This window comes from Hyla sarda, unplaced genomic scaffold (genome assembly GCF_029499605.1).
Source record: "Hyla sarda isolate aHylSar1 unplaced genomic scaffold, aHylSar1.hap1 scaffold_445, whole genome shotgun sequence".
Lineage (NCBI taxonomy): Eukaryota > Metazoa > Chordata > Amphibia > Anura > Hylidae > Hyla > Hyla sarda.
The window spans coordinates 182,008-200,733 of record NW_026610458.1 but is presented as its reverse complement, the minus strand read 5'-3'; the positions used below and the strand labels follow the sequence as shown (position 1 = coordinate 200,733).

At 44.6% G+C, this 18,726-nt stretch overlaps 7 non-coding genes and 1 pseudogene across 7 annotated transcripts; all 8 read left to right on the top strand.

Moving 5' to 3' along the window:
• The first annotated feature begins 2,183 nt into the window (after positions 1-2,183).
• On the top strand, positions 2,184-2,359 carry LOC130334831 (U2 spliceosomal RNA; annotated as a pseudogene).
• A 2,082-nt stretch (positions 2,360-4,441) lies between these two features.
• LOC130334827 (U2 spliceosomal RNA) lies at positions 4,442-4,635 on the top strand. Its single transcript, XR_008876568.1, has one exon. It is a non-coding gene; the product is annotated as a U2 spliceosomal RNA (small nuclear RNA).
• Positions 4,636-6,738: 2,103 nt separating this feature from the next.
• LOC130334796 (U2 spliceosomal RNA) lies at positions 6,739-6,929 on the top strand. Its single transcript, XR_008876540.1, has one exon. It is a non-coding gene; the product is annotated as a U2 spliceosomal RNA (small nuclear RNA).
• Positions 6,930-9,032: 2,103 nt separating this feature from the next.
• On the top strand, positions 9,033-9,223 carry LOC130334795 (U2 spliceosomal RNA). Its single transcript, XR_008876539.1, has one exon. It is a non-coding gene; the product is annotated as a U2 spliceosomal RNA (small nuclear RNA).
• Positions 9,224-11,316: 2,093 nt separating this feature from the next.
• Positions 11,317-11,507, top strand: LOC130334794 (U2 spliceosomal RNA). Its single transcript, XR_008876538.1, has one exon. It is a non-coding gene; the product is annotated as a U2 spliceosomal RNA (small nuclear RNA).
• A 2,098-nt stretch (positions 11,508-13,605) lies between these two features.
• LOC130334791 (U2 spliceosomal RNA) lies at positions 13,606-13,796 on the top strand. Its single transcript, XR_008876536.1, has one exon. It is a non-coding gene; the product is annotated as a U2 spliceosomal RNA (small nuclear RNA).
• A 2,050-nt stretch (positions 13,797-15,846) lies between these two features.
• LOC130334790 (U2 spliceosomal RNA) lies at positions 15,847-16,037 on the top strand. The gene has a single exon (XR_008876535.1). It is a non-coding gene; the product is annotated as a U2 spliceosomal RNA (small nuclear RNA).
• A 2,087-nt stretch (positions 16,038-18,124) lies between these two features.
• LOC130334789 (U2 spliceosomal RNA) lies at positions 18,125-18,315 on the top strand. Its single transcript, XR_008876534.1, has one exon. It is a non-coding gene; the product is annotated as a U2 spliceosomal RNA (small nuclear RNA).
• Positions 18,316-18,726: the final 411 nt, after the last annotated feature.

Genomic DNA, 18,726 nt, shown 5'->3' with positions numbered 1-18,726 from the left:
CTTTACTAATGATGTTTTAGATACCTTGGATTCAAAACTTGACAAAACTGACCAAGAGAGCCTTTGTGATGAAATCTTTTTACCTGAACTTTTAAGCACTTTTAAGAGTTTTTTAAATGGTAAAACACCTGGTTCGGATGGGTTGCCAGTTGAATTTTATCTGTGTTTTTGGTCCATTTTAAAAGATGATCTTTTAGGTATTTTTAACTGTGCTTTTAAATCTGAGATTTTACCTGCGTCCTGGAGAGATGGTGTTGTTACTCTGATTTTTAAAAAAGGAGACATCTCTAAATTAGAAAATTGGAGGCCTATTACCCTGCTAAATACAGACTATAAGGTTTTAGCAAAAATTTTAGCAAATAGGCTCAAGCAGGTAATTTCTAAGGTTATACACAGTGACCAAGTATGCGGAGTACCTGGAAGGAAAATAAGTGATCATCTAAACCTTGTAAAAGATGTTTTATGGTATCAGAAACAATGTGATCAGAAATTGGCAATTTTATCCTTGGATTTTCAAAAGGCTTATGACCGTGTTTCTCATGATTTTTTATGGTTGGTTTTAAAGAAAATGAATTTTCCTGATTTTATTGTTGGAAAAATTGCACTTTTATATAAAAACTGTTTTAGTCGTATTTTAATTAACGGTTTTTTATCCCAAGAGGTATGTTTACAGTCTGGGGTGAAACAGGGGTGCCCCCTATCACCCATTCTTTTCATATGTGCAATAGAACCTCTGTTGAATGTTTTGAGAAAAGATAAGCTCATTAGAGGAGTGCCAATCCCTGGAAGTGGAGGACAGAGCGTAAAGACGATAGCATACATGGATGATGTTAATATTCTATGTCCAGATGAACCATCCCTGAAACGTGCTATCAGACAGACAGAATTTTTTTGTGAGGGCTCTGGCTTCAAATTAAATAAAAATAAATGTGATTGCTTTGCAATAGGGAATTGGGGCAATACGGAGGTGAATGTGCAATATGATAAAATCAAAATCTTGGGTGTCATCTTTGACAATGAAAATAATGGAGAGGAAAGCTGGTCCATCGTCAAAGAGAAAGTGCAAAAGAAAATAAGTTTTTGGAAAATGAGGAAATTAACAATAGAAGGAAAAGTACTGATAATGAAAGCTTTGTTGCTACCTATCATGCTATATTTAAGCTTGGTTTTCCCACCGAGTGAACGCACCTTAAAGTTTTTAAACAAGATTTGCTTTCATTTTTTATGGGGGTCTAAAATGGATAAACTCAGGAGAGATGTAATGATGAAGACAAAGAAATTGGGGGGTAAGGATGTGCCTGATTTAAAAAGGTTTTTATATATTCACTTTTTTTCTATGTGTTTTAATGGCTTGCAAAGAAACTGTTATTGGTCTTATTTTTTAAAATATGCTGCAGGTCACATTTTTAGAAAAAGAAAGTGGATAACCTTACCTTTAACGTCCCCAATCTTATTTATTCCCCCAGCGCACTATGTGGTTTTAGAAAAGATTATTCGTATTTATGGCATTGCTAATTTTAGTCAAGAAATTTATAGTAATGCACGAAAATTAGTTCCTGAAATCAGGAAGATAGAACAGATTTGCTTAATATCTAATTATTCCACTGAGAAATCTCTAAGAGTTTGGAGGATGGTGAATATGGGATTCTTATCTAATGACTTAAAAGATCTGGCCTGGCAGATAGCACATCAATGTTTGCCTACCAGAGAATTCCAACACAGAAGAGGATTGTGTCGTAGTGCAAAGTGCCCGAGAATGGGGTGTCCTAGTGAGGAAACAGTTTTACACCTTTTTTGGAACTGTTTTTACGCCCAAGAGATATGGCATTTGATAGGACCCTTACTAAAATTCATTTCTGATCTTAATTTTTTAAATCATGAAGTTATTTTATATGGATTTTATAATGTTTTATCTGTGGAAAAGTCTCGGGTTTTGTGGATTAGTATAAATTGTATTAAAATTGCACTATGGAAGACGAGGAATATTCTTCTTTTTAAAAGAGACACTATTACCTCTAAAGATTGTGTTCGCCTAGCTCTTAGTGAGATGTATGTTTTCTATTTATTGGATAAAAAAAGATTAGGTCACAAAGTGGCTAAAAGTCTTTGGAATCTACATCTGTGGAATATGCTTTTAGCAGACTAAGTATAATCTGGACTGCGTAAGGTCTTTTAGTCTAAGAATATTATATCTAAAAGTAAAAAATCTGTTCTTATCAGTTTAATATCTGATACGTCCCCTATCTGGGGACCATATATTAAATGGATTTTTGAGAACGGGGGCCGATTTCGAAGCTTGCTTCCGTCGCCCTATGCATTGACCCGATATGGCAGTATCTTCGGGTACAGTGCACCACCCCCTTACAGGGTTAAAAAGAAAGATTCCTACTTTCATTGCTACCTGCTTGCTGGCTAGCCAGCTAGCCAGCCCTGTGGGCCTTGCTGCTGCTGCAGCCAAAAAACAAAAGGTGGTGCTGCTGCTGCTTCTGCTTCTGCTTGTGTCTGGCCCCTGTTGGAGCGTCCAGGCACAGGACTTCTGCTGCTGCTGACTAAATGGCCTCCTTAATTGGATCATTTGAGTAGCCAGCACACCTGTGCAGGTAGGGCATGACATGATAGGCAGCTGCCTTGATAGCGGGTGGGTGCTGAATGTTCCTAATTGACAAAATAAGATTAATGCTTATGAAGAAATATAAAATCTCATCCCTTCCCCAATATCGCGCCACACCCCTACCCCTTAATTCCCTGGTTGAACTTGATGGACATATGTCTTTTTTCGACCGTACTAACTATGTAACTATGTAACATAACATGGGGGGGGGGGGGGGGGGGGGTCTCCTGGCTGTTCACACAGGTGTGTCATTGCTGTACATTGACCATGCATTGCTTCTGTGGTATTGAAAAAGGCAAAGACAAATGCTTCCAGCCATCCATTGCACTAATGGATTGGTCATCAGCTGGCTGTCTATGTCCCGCATCAATATAGACCAAAGTACAGAGGGTTAGGCTATGCTATTGTGCACCTACCTGATGCATCAGAAGGTGCGAGGCCCTTGCTAAATTCTGTGCACAGACTTTGAGATCTATGCTTTAGACTGTATCTAAACCTGCTCCAACATGGACTGACATTCTGGCCTACTTTCAGCCGATGCGACTTGTCTGTCGCTGAACAGTCGCTTTTTATGTATTCAGCACCTATGTATAATGTTGTAAAAATGCTCTAGAAGCTAAAGTCGCAGAAATGTCACACATATTTGGCCTGCAACTTTCTGTGCGACAAATTCAGACAGGAAAAATCAGTATAAATCCTTAGAAAATTATCCCCCAGTGTCTCCATCTGCTGGCGGTATTGAATAAGCATTGCTGCACTGATGGGGTATGCATTAGACGAAAAAAAAGAAGAAATAGAAGAATAATACGCCCAGAAAAGAGGCGAAAAGGAGAAAAACGTAAAAAAACGTGAAAAAAAAGTAAGAGGAAGAGAAGGGAAAAAAAGGTGGAAATGGGTTTAAAAGTGATTTCGGCGGAGAAATATATATATATATATATATATATATATATATATATATATGCGCACACACACACATAGATATAAACGTATTCTCCGTTGAGATATTGCAGCCGCTGCTGTGTCCAGGCCCAGGAGCCTTAGCACTGTGCTGTGATGTCACTCAATACCACTGACATCACTAGGTGTAAACAACATCTCTCCTTTGCTGTGTATGTGACTATGGAGCTGTTTGGTGATGTCGTCTATTACGGCCTTCATAGAAGCAACAGGAGATTGTTGCATCCATCTTGAACCCTCAGAACTACAGTGCTATGATGTCACTCACTTCCACAGGCCTTGCAGAGTGTAAACAACAACAACCCAGTTGTTGTGTATGTAACCATAGGGATTTGTGATGTCACCTAGAACCTTCACAGCAGCGACAGCTTTATGAGGAGCATCAGCACTGCTCTGCCTGAGCAGAACCATCACCGCCATAGGTTGTCAAATAACCCGGATTTAACCCACACAGGTAAGTCCAATGGGGTGCAGGCATGTCCTCTATGCTTACAGCTTCCCGTGGGTGTTGGTTTGATACCGTTTGGGGACAGCCAAGGAGGCATCTGCAGGCAACAAAGGTAGGTGTGTGCTTGTGTGTGTGTTTCCTATGCAGATCCTAAGCCCAGTGTCACATGCAAGTAGGAGGAGTAAGAAGGGTTCCTGGCAAATCCGGGTTATGGATTGCATTTAAAAAGGCCCCGTGGGAGTGCAATGGGCCCCTGTCTTGCTGCTTAGCAATAATGGTATGGGTTTAGGTTCTGCTGTGTGTACTGGTGGTTGACTGCCCCCCAGCCCAGAGTGTGCATGGAAAATTGTCTGGCAGCCTCCCTGACAGCAAGCAGTGATAGTGCCCATGAAGGGGACCTTGTTGGGCCCGCCCCTTTCACGGTTATCGCTTCTCGGCCTTTTGGCTAAGATCAAGTGTAGTATCTGCTGTTCTTATCAGTTTAATATCTGATACGTCCCCTATCTGGGGACCATATATTAAATGGATTTTTGAGAACGGGGGCCGATTTCGAAGCTTGCTTCCGTCGCCCTATGCATTGACCCGATATGGCAGTATCTTCGGGTACAGTGCACCACCCCCTTACAGGGTTAAAAAGAAAGATTCCTACTTTCATTGCTACCTGCTTGCTGGCTAGCCAGCTAGCCAGCCCTGTGGGCCTTGCTGCTGCAGCCAAAAAACAAAAGGTGGTGCTGCTGCTGCTTCTGCTGCTTCTGCTTCTGCTTGTGTCTGGCCCCTGTTGGAGCGTCCAGGCACAGGACTTCTGCTGCTGCTGACTAAATGGCCTCCTTAATTGGATCATTTGAGTAGCCAGCACACCTGTGCAGGTAGGGCATGACATGATAGGCAGCTGCCTTGATAGCGGGTGGGTGCTGAATGTTCCTAATTGACAAAATAAGATTAATGCTTATGAAGAAATATAAAATCTCATCCCTTCCCCAATATCGCGCCACACCCCTACCCCTTAATTCCCTGGTTGAACTTGATGGACATATGTCTTTTTTCGACCGTACTAACTATGTAACTATGTAACATAACATGGGGGGGGGGGGGGTCTCCTGGCTGTTCACACAGGTGTGTCATTGCTGTACATTGACCATGCATTGCTTCTGTGGTATTGCAAAGGCAAAGACAAATGCTTCCAGCCATCCATTGCACTAATGGATTGGTCATCAGCTGGCTGTCTATGTCCCGCATCAATATAGACCAAAGTACAGAGGGTTAGGCTATGCTATTGTGCACCTACCTGATGCATCAGAAGGTGCGAGGCCCTTGCTAAATTCTGTGCACAGACTTTGAGATCTATGCTTTAGACTGTATCTAAACCTGCTCCAACATGGACTGACATTCTGGCCTACTTTCAGCCGATGCGACTTGTCTGTCGCTGAACAGTCGCTTTTTATGTATTCAGCACCTATGTATAATGTTGTAAAAATGCTCTAGAAGCTAAAGTCGCAGAAATGTCACACATATTTGGCCTGCAACTTTCTGTGCGACAAATTCAGACAGGAAAAATCAGTATAAATCCTTAGAAAATTATCCCCCAGTGTCTCCATCTGCTGGCGGTATTGAATAAGCATTGCTGCACTGATGGGGTATGCATTAGACGAAAAAAAAGAAGAAAAAGAAGAATAATACGCCCAGAAAAGAGGCGAAAAGGAGAAAAACGTAAAAAAAACGTGAAAAAAAAGTAAGAGGAAGAGAAGGGAAAAAAAGGTGGAAATGGGTTTAAAAGTGATTTCGGCGGAGAAATATATATATATATATATATATATATATATATATATATATATATATATATATATATATATGCGCACACACACACATAGATATAAACGTATTCTCCGTTGAGATATTGCAGCCGCTGCTGTGTCCAGGCCCAGGAGCCTTAGCACTGTGCTGTGATGTCACTCAATACCACTGACATCACTAGGTGTAAACAACATCTCTCCTTTGCTGTGTATGTGACTATGGAGCTGTTTGGTGATGTCGTCTATTACGGCCTTCATAGAAGCAACAGGAGATTGTTGCATCCATCTTGAACCCTCAGAACTACAGTGCTATGATGTCACTCACTTCCACAGGCCTTGCAGAGTGTAAACAACAACAACCCAGCTTTGTTGTGTATGTAACCATAGGGATTTGTGATGTCACCTAGAACCTTCACAGCAGCGACAGCTTTATGAGGAGCATCAGCACTGCTCTGCCTGAGCAGAACCATCACCGCCATAGGTTGTCAAATAACCCGGATTTAACCCACACAGGTAAGTCCAATGGGGTGCAGGCATGTCCTCTATGCTTACAGCTTCCCGTGGGTGTTGGTTTGATACCGTTTGGGGACAGCCAAGGAGGCATCTGCAGGCAACAAAGGTAGGTGTGTGCTTGTGTGTGTGTTTCCTATGCAGATCCTAAGCCCAGTGTCACATGCAAGTAGGAGGAGTAAGAAGGGTTCCTGGCAAATCCGGGTTATGGATTGCATTTAAAAAGGCCCCGTGGGAGTGCAATGGGCCCCTGTCTTGCTGCTTAGCAATAATGGTATGGGTTTAGGTTCTGCTGTGTGTACTGGTGGTTGACTGCCCCCCAGCCCAGAGTGTGCATGGAAAATTGTCTGGCAGCCTCCCTGACAGCAAGCAGTGATAGTGCCCATGAAGGGGACCTTGTTGGGCCCGCCCCTTTCACGGTTATCGCTTCTCGGCCTTTTGGCTAAGATCAAGTGTAGTATCTGTTCTTATCAGTTTAATATCTGATACGTCCCCTATCTGGGGACCATATATTAAATGGATTTTTGAGAACGGGGGCCGATTTCGAAGCTTGCTTCCGTCGCCCTATGCATTGACCCGATATGGCAGTATCTTCGGGTACAGTGCACCACCCCCTTACAGGGTTAAAAAGAAAGATTCCTACTTTCATTGCTACCTGCTTGCTGGCTAGCCAGCTAGCCAGCCCTGTGGGCCTTGCTGCTGCAGCCAAAAAACAAAAGGTGGTGCTGCTGCTGCTTCTGCTGCTTCTGCTTCTGCTTGTGTCTGGCCCCTGTTGGAGCGTCCAGGCACAGGACTTCTGCTGCTGCTGACTAAATGGCCTCCTTAATTGGATCATTTGAGTAGCCAGCACACCTGTGCAGGTAGGGCATGACATGATAGGCAGCTGCCTTGATAGCGGGTGGGTGCTGAATGTTCCTAATTGACAAAATAAGATTAATGCTTATGAAGAAATATAAAATCTCATCCCTTCCCCAATATCGCGCCACACCCCTACCCCTTAATTCCCTGGTTGAACTTGATGGACATATGTCTTTTTTCGACCGTACTAACTATGTAACTATGTAACATAACATGGGGGGGGGGGGGGTCTCCTGGCTGTTCACACAGGTGTGTCATTGCTGTACATTGACCATGCATTGCTTCTGTGGTATTGCAAAGGCAAAGACAAATGCTTCCAGCCATCCATTGCACTAATGGATTGGTCATCAGCTGGCTGTCTATGTCCCGCATCAATATAGACCAAAGTACAGAGGGTTAGGCTATGCTATTGTGCACCTACCTGATGCATCAGAAGGTGCGAGGCCCTTGCTAAATTCTGTGCACAGACTTTGAGATCTATGCTTTAGACTGTATCTAAACCTGCTCCAACATGGACTGACATTCTGGCCTACTTTCAGCCGATGCGACTTGTCTGTCGCTGAACAGTCGCTTTTTATGTATTCAGCACCTATGTATAATGTTGTAAAAATGCTCTAGAAGCTAAAGTCGCAGAAATGTCACACATATTTGGCCTGCAACTTTCTGTGCGACAAATTCAGACAGGAAAAATCAGTATAAATCCTTAGAAAATTATCCCCCAGTGTCTCCATCTGCTGGCGGTATTGAATAAGCATTGCTGCACTGATGGGGTATGCATTAGACGAAAAAAAAGAAGAAAAAGAAGAATAATACGCCCAGAAAAGAGGCGAAAAGGAGAAAAACGTAAAAAAAACGTGAAAAAAAAGTAAGAGGAAGAGAAGGGAAAAAAAGGTGGAAATGGGTTTAAAAGTGATTTCGGCGGAGAAATATATATATATATATATATATATATATATATATATATATATATATATATATATATATATGCGCACACACACACATAGATATAAACGTATTCTCCGTTGAGATATTGCAGCCGCTGCTGTGTCCAGGCCCAGGAGCCTTAGCACTGTGCTGTGATGTCACTCAATACCACTGACATCACTAGGTGTAAACAACATCTCTCCTTTGCTGTGTATGTGACTATGGAGCTGTTTGGTGATGTCGTCTATTACGGCCTTCATAGAAGCAACAGGAGATTGTTGCATCCATCTTGAACCCTCAGAACTACAGTGCTATGATGTCACTCACTTCCACAGGCCTTGCAGAGTGTAAACAACAACAACCCAGCTTTGTTGTGTATGTAACCATAGGGATTTGTGATGTCACCTAGAACCTTCACAGCAGCGACAGCTTTATGAGGAGCATCAGCACTGCTCTGCCTGAGCAGAACCATCACCGCCATAGGTTGTCAAATAACCCGGATTTAACCCACACAGGTAAGTCCAATGGGGTGCAGGCATGTCCTCTATGCTTACAGCTTCCCGTGGGTGTTGGTTTGATACCGTTTGGGGACAGCCAAGGAGGCATCTGCAGGCAACAAAGGTAGGTGTGTGCTTGTGTGTGTGTTTCCTATGCAGATCCTAAGCCCAGTGTCACATGCAAGTAGGAGGAGTAAGAAGGGTTCCTGGCAAATCCGGGTTATGGATTGCATTTAAAAAGGCCCCGTGGGAGTGCAATGGGCCCCTGTCTTGCTGCTTAGCAATAATGGTATGGGTTTAGGTTCTGCTGTGTGTACTGGTGGTTGACTGCCCCCCAGCCCAGAGTGTGCATGGAAAATTGTCTGGCAGCCTCCCTGACAGCAAGCAGTGATAGTGCCCATGAAGGGGACCTTGTTGGGCCCGCCCCTTTCACGGTTATCGCTTCTCGGCCTTTTGGCTAAGATCAAGTGTAGTATCTGTTCTTATCAGTTTAATATCTGATACGTCCCCTATCTGGGGACCATATATTAAATGGATTTTTGAGAACGGGGGCCGATTTCGAAGCTTGCTTCCGTCGCCCTATGCATTGACCCGATATGGCAGTATCTTCGGGTACAGTGCACCACCCCCTTACAGGGTTAAAAAGAAAGATTCCTACTTTCATTGCTACCTGCTTGCTGGCTAGCCAGCTAGCCAGCCCTGTGGGCCTTGCTGCTGCTGCAGCCAAAAAACAAAAGGTGGTGCTGCTGCTGCTTCTGCTGCTTCTGCTTCTGCTTGTGTCTGGCCCCTGTTGGAGCGTCCAGGCACAGGACTTCTGCTGCTGCTGACTAAATGGCCTCCTTAATTGGATCATTTGAGTAGCCAGCACACCTGTGCAGGTAGGGCATGACATGATAGGCAGCTGCCTTGATAGCGGGTGGGTGCTGAATGTTCCTAATTGACAAAATAAGATTAATGCTTATGAAGAAATATAAAATCTCATCCCTTCCCCAATATCGCGCCACACCCCTACCCCTTAATTCCCTGGTTGAACTTGATGGACATATGTCTTTTTTCGACCGTACTAACTATGTAACTATGTAACATAACATGGGGGGGGGGGGGGGGGGGGTCTCCTGGCTGTTCACACAGGTGTGTCATTGCTGTACATTGACCATGCATTGCTTCTGTGGTATTGCAAAGGCAAAGACAAATGCTTCCAGCCATCCATTGCACTAATGGATTGGTCATCAGCTGGCTGTCTATGTCCCGCATCAATATAGACCAAAGTACAGAGGGTTAGGCTATGCTATTGTGCACCTACCTGATGCATCAGAAGGTGCGAGGCCCTTGCTAAATTCTGTGCACAGACTTTGAGATCTATGCTTTAGACTGTATCTAAACCTGCTCCAACATGGACTGACATTCTGGCCTACTTTCAGCCGATGCGACTTGTCTGTCGCTGAACAGTCGCTTTTTATGTATTCAGCACCTATGTATAATGTTGTAAAAATGCTCTAGAAGCTAAAGTCGCAGAAATGTCACACATATTTGGCCTGCAACTTTCTGTGCGACAAATTCAGACAGGAAAAATCAGTATAAATCCTTAGAAAATTATCCCCCAGTGTCTCCATCTGCTGGCGGTATTGAATAAGCATTGCTGCACTGATGGGGTATGCATTAGACGAAAAAAAAGAAGAAATAGAAGAATAATACGCCCAGAAAAGAGGCGAAAAGGAGAAAAACGTAAAAAAACGTGAAAAAAAAGTAAGAGGAAGAGAAGGGAAAAAAAGGTGGAAATGGGTTTAAAAGTGATTTCGGCGGAGAAATATATATATATATATATATATATATATATATATATATATATGCGCACACACACACATAGATATAAACGTATTCTCCGTTGAGATATTGCAGCCGCTGCTGTGTCCAGGCCCAGGAGCCTTAGCACTGTGCTGTGATGTCACTCAATACCACTGACATCACTAGGTGTAAACAACATCTCTCCTTTGCTGTGTATGTGACTATGGAGCTGTTTGGTGATGTCGTCTATTACGGCCTTCATAGAAGCAACAGGAGATTGTTGCATCCATCTTGAACCCTCAGAACTACAGTGCTATGATGTCACTCACTTCCACAGGCCTTGCAGAGTGTAAACAACAACAACCCAGCTTTGTTGTGTATGTAACCATAGGGATTTGTGATGTCACCTAGAACCTTCACAGCAGCGACAGCTTTATGAGGAGCATCAGCACTGCTCTGCCTGAGCAGAACCATCACCGCCATAGGTTGTCAAATAACCCGGATTTAACCCACACAGGTAAGTCCAATGGGGTGCAGGCATGTCCTCTATGCTTACAGCTTCCCGTGGGTGTTGGTTTGATACCGTTTGGGGACAGCCAAGGAGGCATCTGCAGGCAACAAAGGTAGGTGTGTGCTTGTGTGTGTGTTTCCTATGCAGATCCTAAGCCCAGTGTCACATGCAAGTAGGAGGAGTAAGAAGGGTTCCTGGCAAATCCGGGTTATGGATTGCATTTAAAAAGGCCCCGTGGGAGTGCAATGGGCCCCTGTCTTGCTGCTTAGCAATAATGGTATGGGTTTAGGTTCTGCTGTGTGTACTGGTGGTTGACTGCCCCCCAGCCCAGAGTGTGCATGGAAAATTGTCTGGCAGCCTCCCTGACAGCAAGCAGTGATAGTGCCCATGAAGGGGACCTTGTTGGGCCCGCCCCTTTCACGGTTATCGCTTCTCGGCCTTTTGGCTAAGATCAAGTGTAGTATCTGTTCTTATCAGTTTAATATCTGATACGTCCCCTATCTGGGGACCATATATTAAATGGATTTTTGAGAACGGGGGCCGATTTCGAAGCTTGCTTCCGTCGCCCTATGCATTGACCCGATATGGCAGTATCTTCGGGTACAGTGCACCACCCCCTTACAGGGTTAAAAAGAAAGATTCCTACTTTCATTGCTACCTGCTTGCTGGCTAGCCAGCTAGCCAGCCCTGTGGGCCTTGCTGCTGCTGCAGCCAAAAAACAAAAGGTGGTGCTGCTGCTGCTTCTGCTGCTTCTGCTTCTGCTTGTGTCTGGCCCCTGTTGGAGCGTCCAGGCACAGGACTTCTGCTGCTGCTGACTAAATGGCCTCCTTAATTGGATCATTTGAGTAGCCAGCACACCTGTGCAGGTAGGGCATGACATGATAGGCAGCTGCCTTGATAGCGGGTGGGTGCTGAATGTTCCTAATTGACAAAATAAGATTAATGCTTATGAAGAAATATAAAATCTCATCCCTTCCCCAATATCGCGCCACACCCCTACCCCTTAATTCCCTGGTTGAACTTGATGGACATATGTCTTTTTTCGACCGTACTAACTATGTAACTATGTAACATAACATGGGGGGGGGGGTCTCCTGGCTGTTCACACAGGTGTGTCATTGCTGTACATTGACCATGCATTGCTTCTGTGGTATTGCAAAGGCAAAGACAAATGCTTCCAGCCATCCATTGCACTAATGGATTGGTCATCAGCTGGCTGTCTATGTCCCGCATCAATATAGACCAAAGTACAGAGGGTTAGGCTATGCTATTGTGCACCTACCTGATGCATCAGAAGGTGCGAGGCCCTTGCTAAATTCTGTGCACAGACTTTGAGATCTATGCTTTAGACTGTATCTAAACCTGCTCCAACATGGACTGACATTCTGGCCTACTTTCAGCCGATGCGACTTGTCTGTCGCTGAACAGTCGCTTTTTATGTATTCAGCACCTATGTATAATGTTGTAAAAATGCTCTAGAAGCTAAAGTCGCAGAAATGTCACACATATTTGGCCTGCAACTTTCTGTGCGACAAATTCAGACAGGAAAAATCAGTATAAATCCTTAGAAAATTATCCCCCAGTGTCTCCATCTGCTGGCGGTATTGAATAAGCATTGCTGCACTGATGGGGTATGCATTAGACGAAAAAAAAGAAGAAAAAGAAGAATAATATGCCCAGAAAAGAGGCGAAAAGGAGAAAAACGTAAAAAAACGTGAAAAAAAAGTAAGAGGAAGAGAAGGGAAAAAAAGGTGGAAATGGGTTTAAAAGTGATTTCGGCGGAGAAATATATATATATATATATATATATATATATATATATATATATATATATATATATATGCGCACACACACACATAGATATAAACGTATTCTCCGTTGAGATATTGCAGCCGCTGCTGTGTCCAGGCCCAGGAGCCTTAGCACTGTGCTGTGATGTCACTCAATACCACTGACATCACTAGGTGTAAACAACATCTCTCCTTTGCTGTGTATGTGACTATGGAGCTGTTTGGTGATGTCGTCTATTACGGCCTTCATAGAAGCAACAGGAGATTGTTGCATCCATCTTGAACCCTCAGAACTACAGTGCTATGATGTCACTCACTTCCACAGGCCTTGCAGAGTGTAAACAACAACAACCCAGCTTTGTTGTGTATGTAACCATAGGGATTTGTGATGTCACCTAGAACCTTCACAGCAGCGACAGCTTTATGAGGAGCATCAGCACTGCTCTGCCTGAGCAGAACCATCACCGCCATAGGTTGTCAAATAACCCGGATTTAACCCACACAGGTAAGTCCAATGGGGTGCAGGCATGTCCTCTATGCTTACAGCTTCCCGTGGGTGTTGGTTTGATACCGTTTGGGGACAGCCAAGGAGGCATCTGCAGGCAACAAAGGTAGGTGTGTGCTTGTGTGTGTGTTTCCTATGCAGATCCTAAGCCCAGTGTCACATGCAAGTAGGAGGAGTAAGAAGGGTTCCTGGCAAATCCGGGTTATGGATTGCATTTAAAAAGGCCCCGTGGGAGTGCAATGGGCCCCTGTCTTGCTGCTTAGCAATAATGGTATGGGTTTAGGTTCTGCTGTGTGTACTGGTGGTTGACTGCCCCCCAGCCCAGAGTGTGCATGGAAAATTGTCTGGCAGCCTCCCTGACAGCAAGCAGTGATAGTGCCCATGAAGGGGACCTTGTTGGGCCCGCCCCTTTCACGGTTATCGCTTCTCGGCCTTTTGGCTAAGATCAAGTGTAGTATCTGTTCTTATCAGTTTAATATCTGATACGTCCCCTATCTGGGGACCATATATTAAATGGATTTTTGAGAACGGGGGCCGATTTCGAAGCTTGCTTCCGTCGCCCTATGCATTGACCCGATATGGCAGTATCTTCGGGTACAGTGCACCACCCCCTTACAGGGTTAAAAAGAAAGATTCCTACTTTCATTGCTACCTGCTTGCTGGCTAGCCAGCTAGCCAGCCCTGTGGGCCTTGCTGCTGCTGCTTCTGCTGCTTCTGCTTCTGCTTGTGTCTGGCCCCTGTTGGAGCGTCCAGGCACAGGACTTCTGCTGCTGCTGACTAAATGGCCTCCTTAATTGGATCATTTGAGTAGCCAGCACACCTGTGCAGGTAGGGCATGACATGATAGGCAGCTGCCTTGATAGCGGGTGGGTGCTGAATGTTCCTAATTGACAAAATAAGATTAATGCTTATGAAGAAATATAAAATCTCATCCCTTCCCCAATATCGCGCCACACCCCTACCCCTTAATTCCCTGGTTGAACTTGATGGACATATGTCTTTTTTCGACCGTACTAACTATGTAACTATGTAACATAACATGGGGGGGTCTCCTGGCTGTTCACACAGGTGTGTCATTGCTGTACATTGACCATGCATTGCTTCTGTGGTATTGCAAAGGCAAAGACAAATGCTTCCAGCCATCCATTGCACTAATGGATTGGTCATCAGCTGGCTGTCTATGTCCCGCATCAATATAGACCAAAGTACAGAGGGTTAGGCTATGCTATTGTGCACCTACCTGATGCATCAGAAGGTGCGAGGCCCTTGCTAAATTCTGTGCACAGACTTTGAGATCTATGCTTTAGACTGTATCTAAACCTGCTCCAACATGGACTGACATTCTGGCCTACTTTCAGCCGATGCGACTTGTCTGTCGCTGAACAGTCGCTTTTTATGTATTCAGCACCTATGTATAATGTTGTAAAAATGCTCTAGAAGCTAAAGTCGCAGAAATGTCACACATATTTGGCCTGCAACTTTCTGTGCGACAAATTCAGACAGGAAAAATCAGTATAAATCCTTAGAAAATTATCCCCCAGTGTCTCCATCTGCTGGCGGTATTGAATAAGCATTGCTGCACTGATGGGGTATGCATTAGACGAAAAAAAAGAAGAAAAAGAAGAATAATACGCCCAGAAAAGAGGCGAAAAGGAGAAAAACGTAAAAAAACGTGAAAAAAAAGTAAGAGGAAGAGAAGGGAAAAAAAGGTGGAAATGGGTTTAAAAGTGATTTCGGCGGAGAAATATATATATATATATATATATATATATATATATATATATATATGCGCACACACACACATAGATATAAACGTATTCTCCGTTGAGATATTGCAGCCGCTGCTGTGTCCAGGCCCAGGAGCCTTAGCACTGTGCTGTGATGTCACTCAATACCACTGACATCACTAGGTGTAAACAACATCTCTCCTTTGCTGTGTATGTGACTATGGAGCTGTTTGGTGATGTCGTCTATTACGGCCTTCATAGAAGCAACAGGAGATTGTTGCATCCATCTTGAACCCTCAGAACTACAGTGCTATGATGTCACTCACTTCCACAGGCCTTGCAGAGTGTAAACAACAACAACCCAGCTTTGTTGTGTATGTAACCATAGGGATTTGTGATGTCACCTAGAACCTTCACAGCAGCGACAGCTTTATGAGGAGCATCAGCACTGCTCTGCCTGAGCAGAACCATCACCGCCATAGGTTGTCAAATAACCCGGATTTAACCCACACAGGTAAGTCCAATGGGGTGCAGGCATGTCCTCTATGCTTACAGCTTCCCGTGGGTGTTGGTTTGATACCGTTTGGGGACAGCCAAGGAGGCATCTGCAGGCAACAAAGGTAGGTGTGTGCTTGTGTGTGTGTTTCCTATGCAGATCCTAAGCCCAGTGTCACATGCAAGTAGGAGGAGTAAGAAGGGTTCCTGGCAAATCCGGGTTATGGATTGCATTTAAAAAGGCCCCGTGGGAGTGCAATGGGCCCCTGTCTTGCTGCTTAGCAATAATGGTATGGGTTTAGGTTCTGCTGTGTGTACTGGTGGTTGACTGCCCCCCAGCCCAGAGTGTGCATGGAAAATTGTCTGGCAGCCTCCCTGACAGCAAGCAGTGATAGTGCCCATGAAGGGGACCTTGTTGGGCCCGCCCCTTTCACGGTTATCGCTTCTCGGCCTTTTGGCTAAGATCAAGTGTAGTATCTGTTCTTATCAGTTTAATATCTGATACGTCCCCTATCTGGGGACCATATATTAAATGGATTTTTGAGAACGGGGGCCGATTTCGAAGCTTGCTTCCGTCGCCCTATGCATTGACCCGATATGGCAGTATCTTCGGGTACAGTGCACCACCCCCTTACAGGGTTAAAAAGAAAGATTCCTACTTTCATTGCTACCTGCTTGCTGGCTAGCCAGCTAGCCAGCCCTGTGGGCCTTGCTGCTGCTGCAGCCAAAAAACAAAAGGTGGTGCTGCTGCTGCTTCTGCTGCTTCTGCTTCTGCTTGTGTCTGGCCCCTGTTGGAGCGTCCAGGCACAGGACTTCTGCTGCTGCTGACTAAATGGCCTCCTTAATTGGATCATTTGAGTAGCCAGCACACCTGTGCAGGTAGGGCATGACATGATAGGCAGCTGCCTTGATAGCGGGTGGGTGCTGAATGTTCCTAATTGACAAAATAAGATTAATGCTTATGAAGAAATATAAAATCTCATCCCTTCCCCAATATCGCGCCACACCCCTACCCCTTAATTCCCTGGTTGAACTTGATGGACATATGTCTTTTTTCGACCGTACTAACTATGTAACTATGTAACATAACATGGGGGGGGTCTCCTGGCTGTTCACACAGGTGTGTCATTGCTGTACATTGACCATGCATTGCTTCTGTGGTATTGCAAAGGCAAAGACAAATGCTTCCAGCCATCCATTGCACTAATGGATTGGTCATCAGCTGGCTGTCTATGTCCCGCATCAATATAGACCAAAGTACAGAGGGTTAGGCTATGCTATTGTGCACCTACCTGATGCATCAGAAGGTGCGAGGCCCTTGCTAAATTCTGTGCACAGACTTTGAGATCTATGCTTTAGACTGTATCTAAACCTGCTCCAACATGGACTGACATTCTGGCCTACTTTCAGCCGATGCGACTTGTCTGTCGCTGAACAGTCGCTTTTTATGTATTCAGCACCTATGTATAATGTTGTAAAAATGCTCTAGAAGCTAAAGTCGCAGAAATGTCACACATATTTGGCCTGCAACTTTCTGTGCGACAAATTCAGACAGGAAAAATCAGTATAAATCCTTAGAAAATTATCCCCCAGTGTCTCCATCTGCTGGCGGTATTGAATAAGCATTGCTGCACTGATGGGGTATGCATTAGACGAAAAAAAAGAAGAAAAAGAAGAATAATACGCCCAGAAAAGAGGCGAAAAGGAGAAAAACGTAAAAAAACGTGAAAAAAAAGTAAGAGGAAGAGAAGGGAAAAAAAGGTGGAAATGGGTTTAAAAGTGATTTCGGCGGAGATATATATATATATATATATATATATATATATATATATATATATATATATGCGCACACACACACATAGATATAAACGTATTCTCCGTTGAGATATTGCAGCCGCTGCTGTGTCCAGGCCCAGGAGCCTTAGCACTGTGCTGTGATGTCACTCAATACCACTGACATCACTAGGTGTAAACAACATCTCTCCTTTGCTGTGTATGTGACTATGGAGCTGTTTGGTGATGTCGTCTATTACGGCCTTCATAGAAGCAACAGGAGATTGTTGCATCCATCTTGAACCCTCAGAACTACAGTGCTATGATGTCACTCACTTCCACAGGCCTTGCAGAGTGTAAACAACAACAACCCAGCTTTGTTGTGTATGTAACCATAGGGATTTGTGATGTCACCTAGAACCTTCACAGCAGCGACAGCTTTATGAGGAGCATCAGCACTGCTCTGCCTGAGCAGAACCATCACCGCCATAGGTTGTCAAATAACCCGGATTTAACCCACACAGGTAAGTCCAATGGGGTGCAGGCATGTCCTCTATGCTTACAGCTTCCCGTGGGTGTTGGTTTGATACCGTTTGGGGACAGCCAAGGAGGCATCTGCAGGCAACAAAGGTAGGTGTGTGCTTGTGTGTGTGTTTCCTATGCAGATCCTAAGCCCAGTGTCACATGCAAGTAGGAGGAGTAAGAAGGGTTCCTGGCAAATCCGGGTTATGGATTGCATTTAAAAAGGCCCCGTGGGAGTGCAATGGGCCCCTGTCTTGCTGCTTAGCAATAATGGTATGGGTTTAGGTTCTGCTGTGTGTACTGGTGGTTGACTGCCCCCCAGCCCAGAGTGTGCATGGAAAATTGTCTGGCAGCCTCCCTGACAGCAAGCAGTGATAGTGCCCATGAAGGGGACCTTGTTGGGCCCGCCCCTTTCACGGTTATCGCTTCTCGGCCTTTTGGCTAAGATCAAGTGTAGTATCTGTTCTTATCAGTTTAATATCTGATACGTCCCCTATCTGGGGACCATATATTAAATGGATTTTTGAGAACGGGGGCCGATTTCGAAGCTTGCTTCCGTCGCCCTATGCATTGACCCGATATGGCAGTATCTTCGGGTACAGTGCACCACCCCCTTACAGGGTTAAAAAGAAAGATTCCTACTTTCATTGCTACCTGCTTGCTGGCTAGCCAGCTAGCCAGCCCTGTGGGCCTTGCTGCTGCTGCAGCCAAAAAACAAAAGGTGGTGCTGCTGCTGCTTCTGCTGCTTCTGCTTCTGCTTGTGTCTGGCCGCTGTTGGAGCGTCCAGGCACAGGACTTCTGCTGCTGCTGACTAAATGGCCTCCTTAATTGGATCATTTGAGTAGCCAGCACACCTGTGCAGGTAGGGCATGACATGATAGGCAGCTGCCTTGATAGCGGGTGGGTGCTGAATGTTCCTAATTGACAAAATAAGATTAATGCTTATGAAGAAATATAAAATCTCATCCCTTCCCCAATATCGCGCCACACCCCTACCCCTTAATTCCCTGGTTGAACTTGATG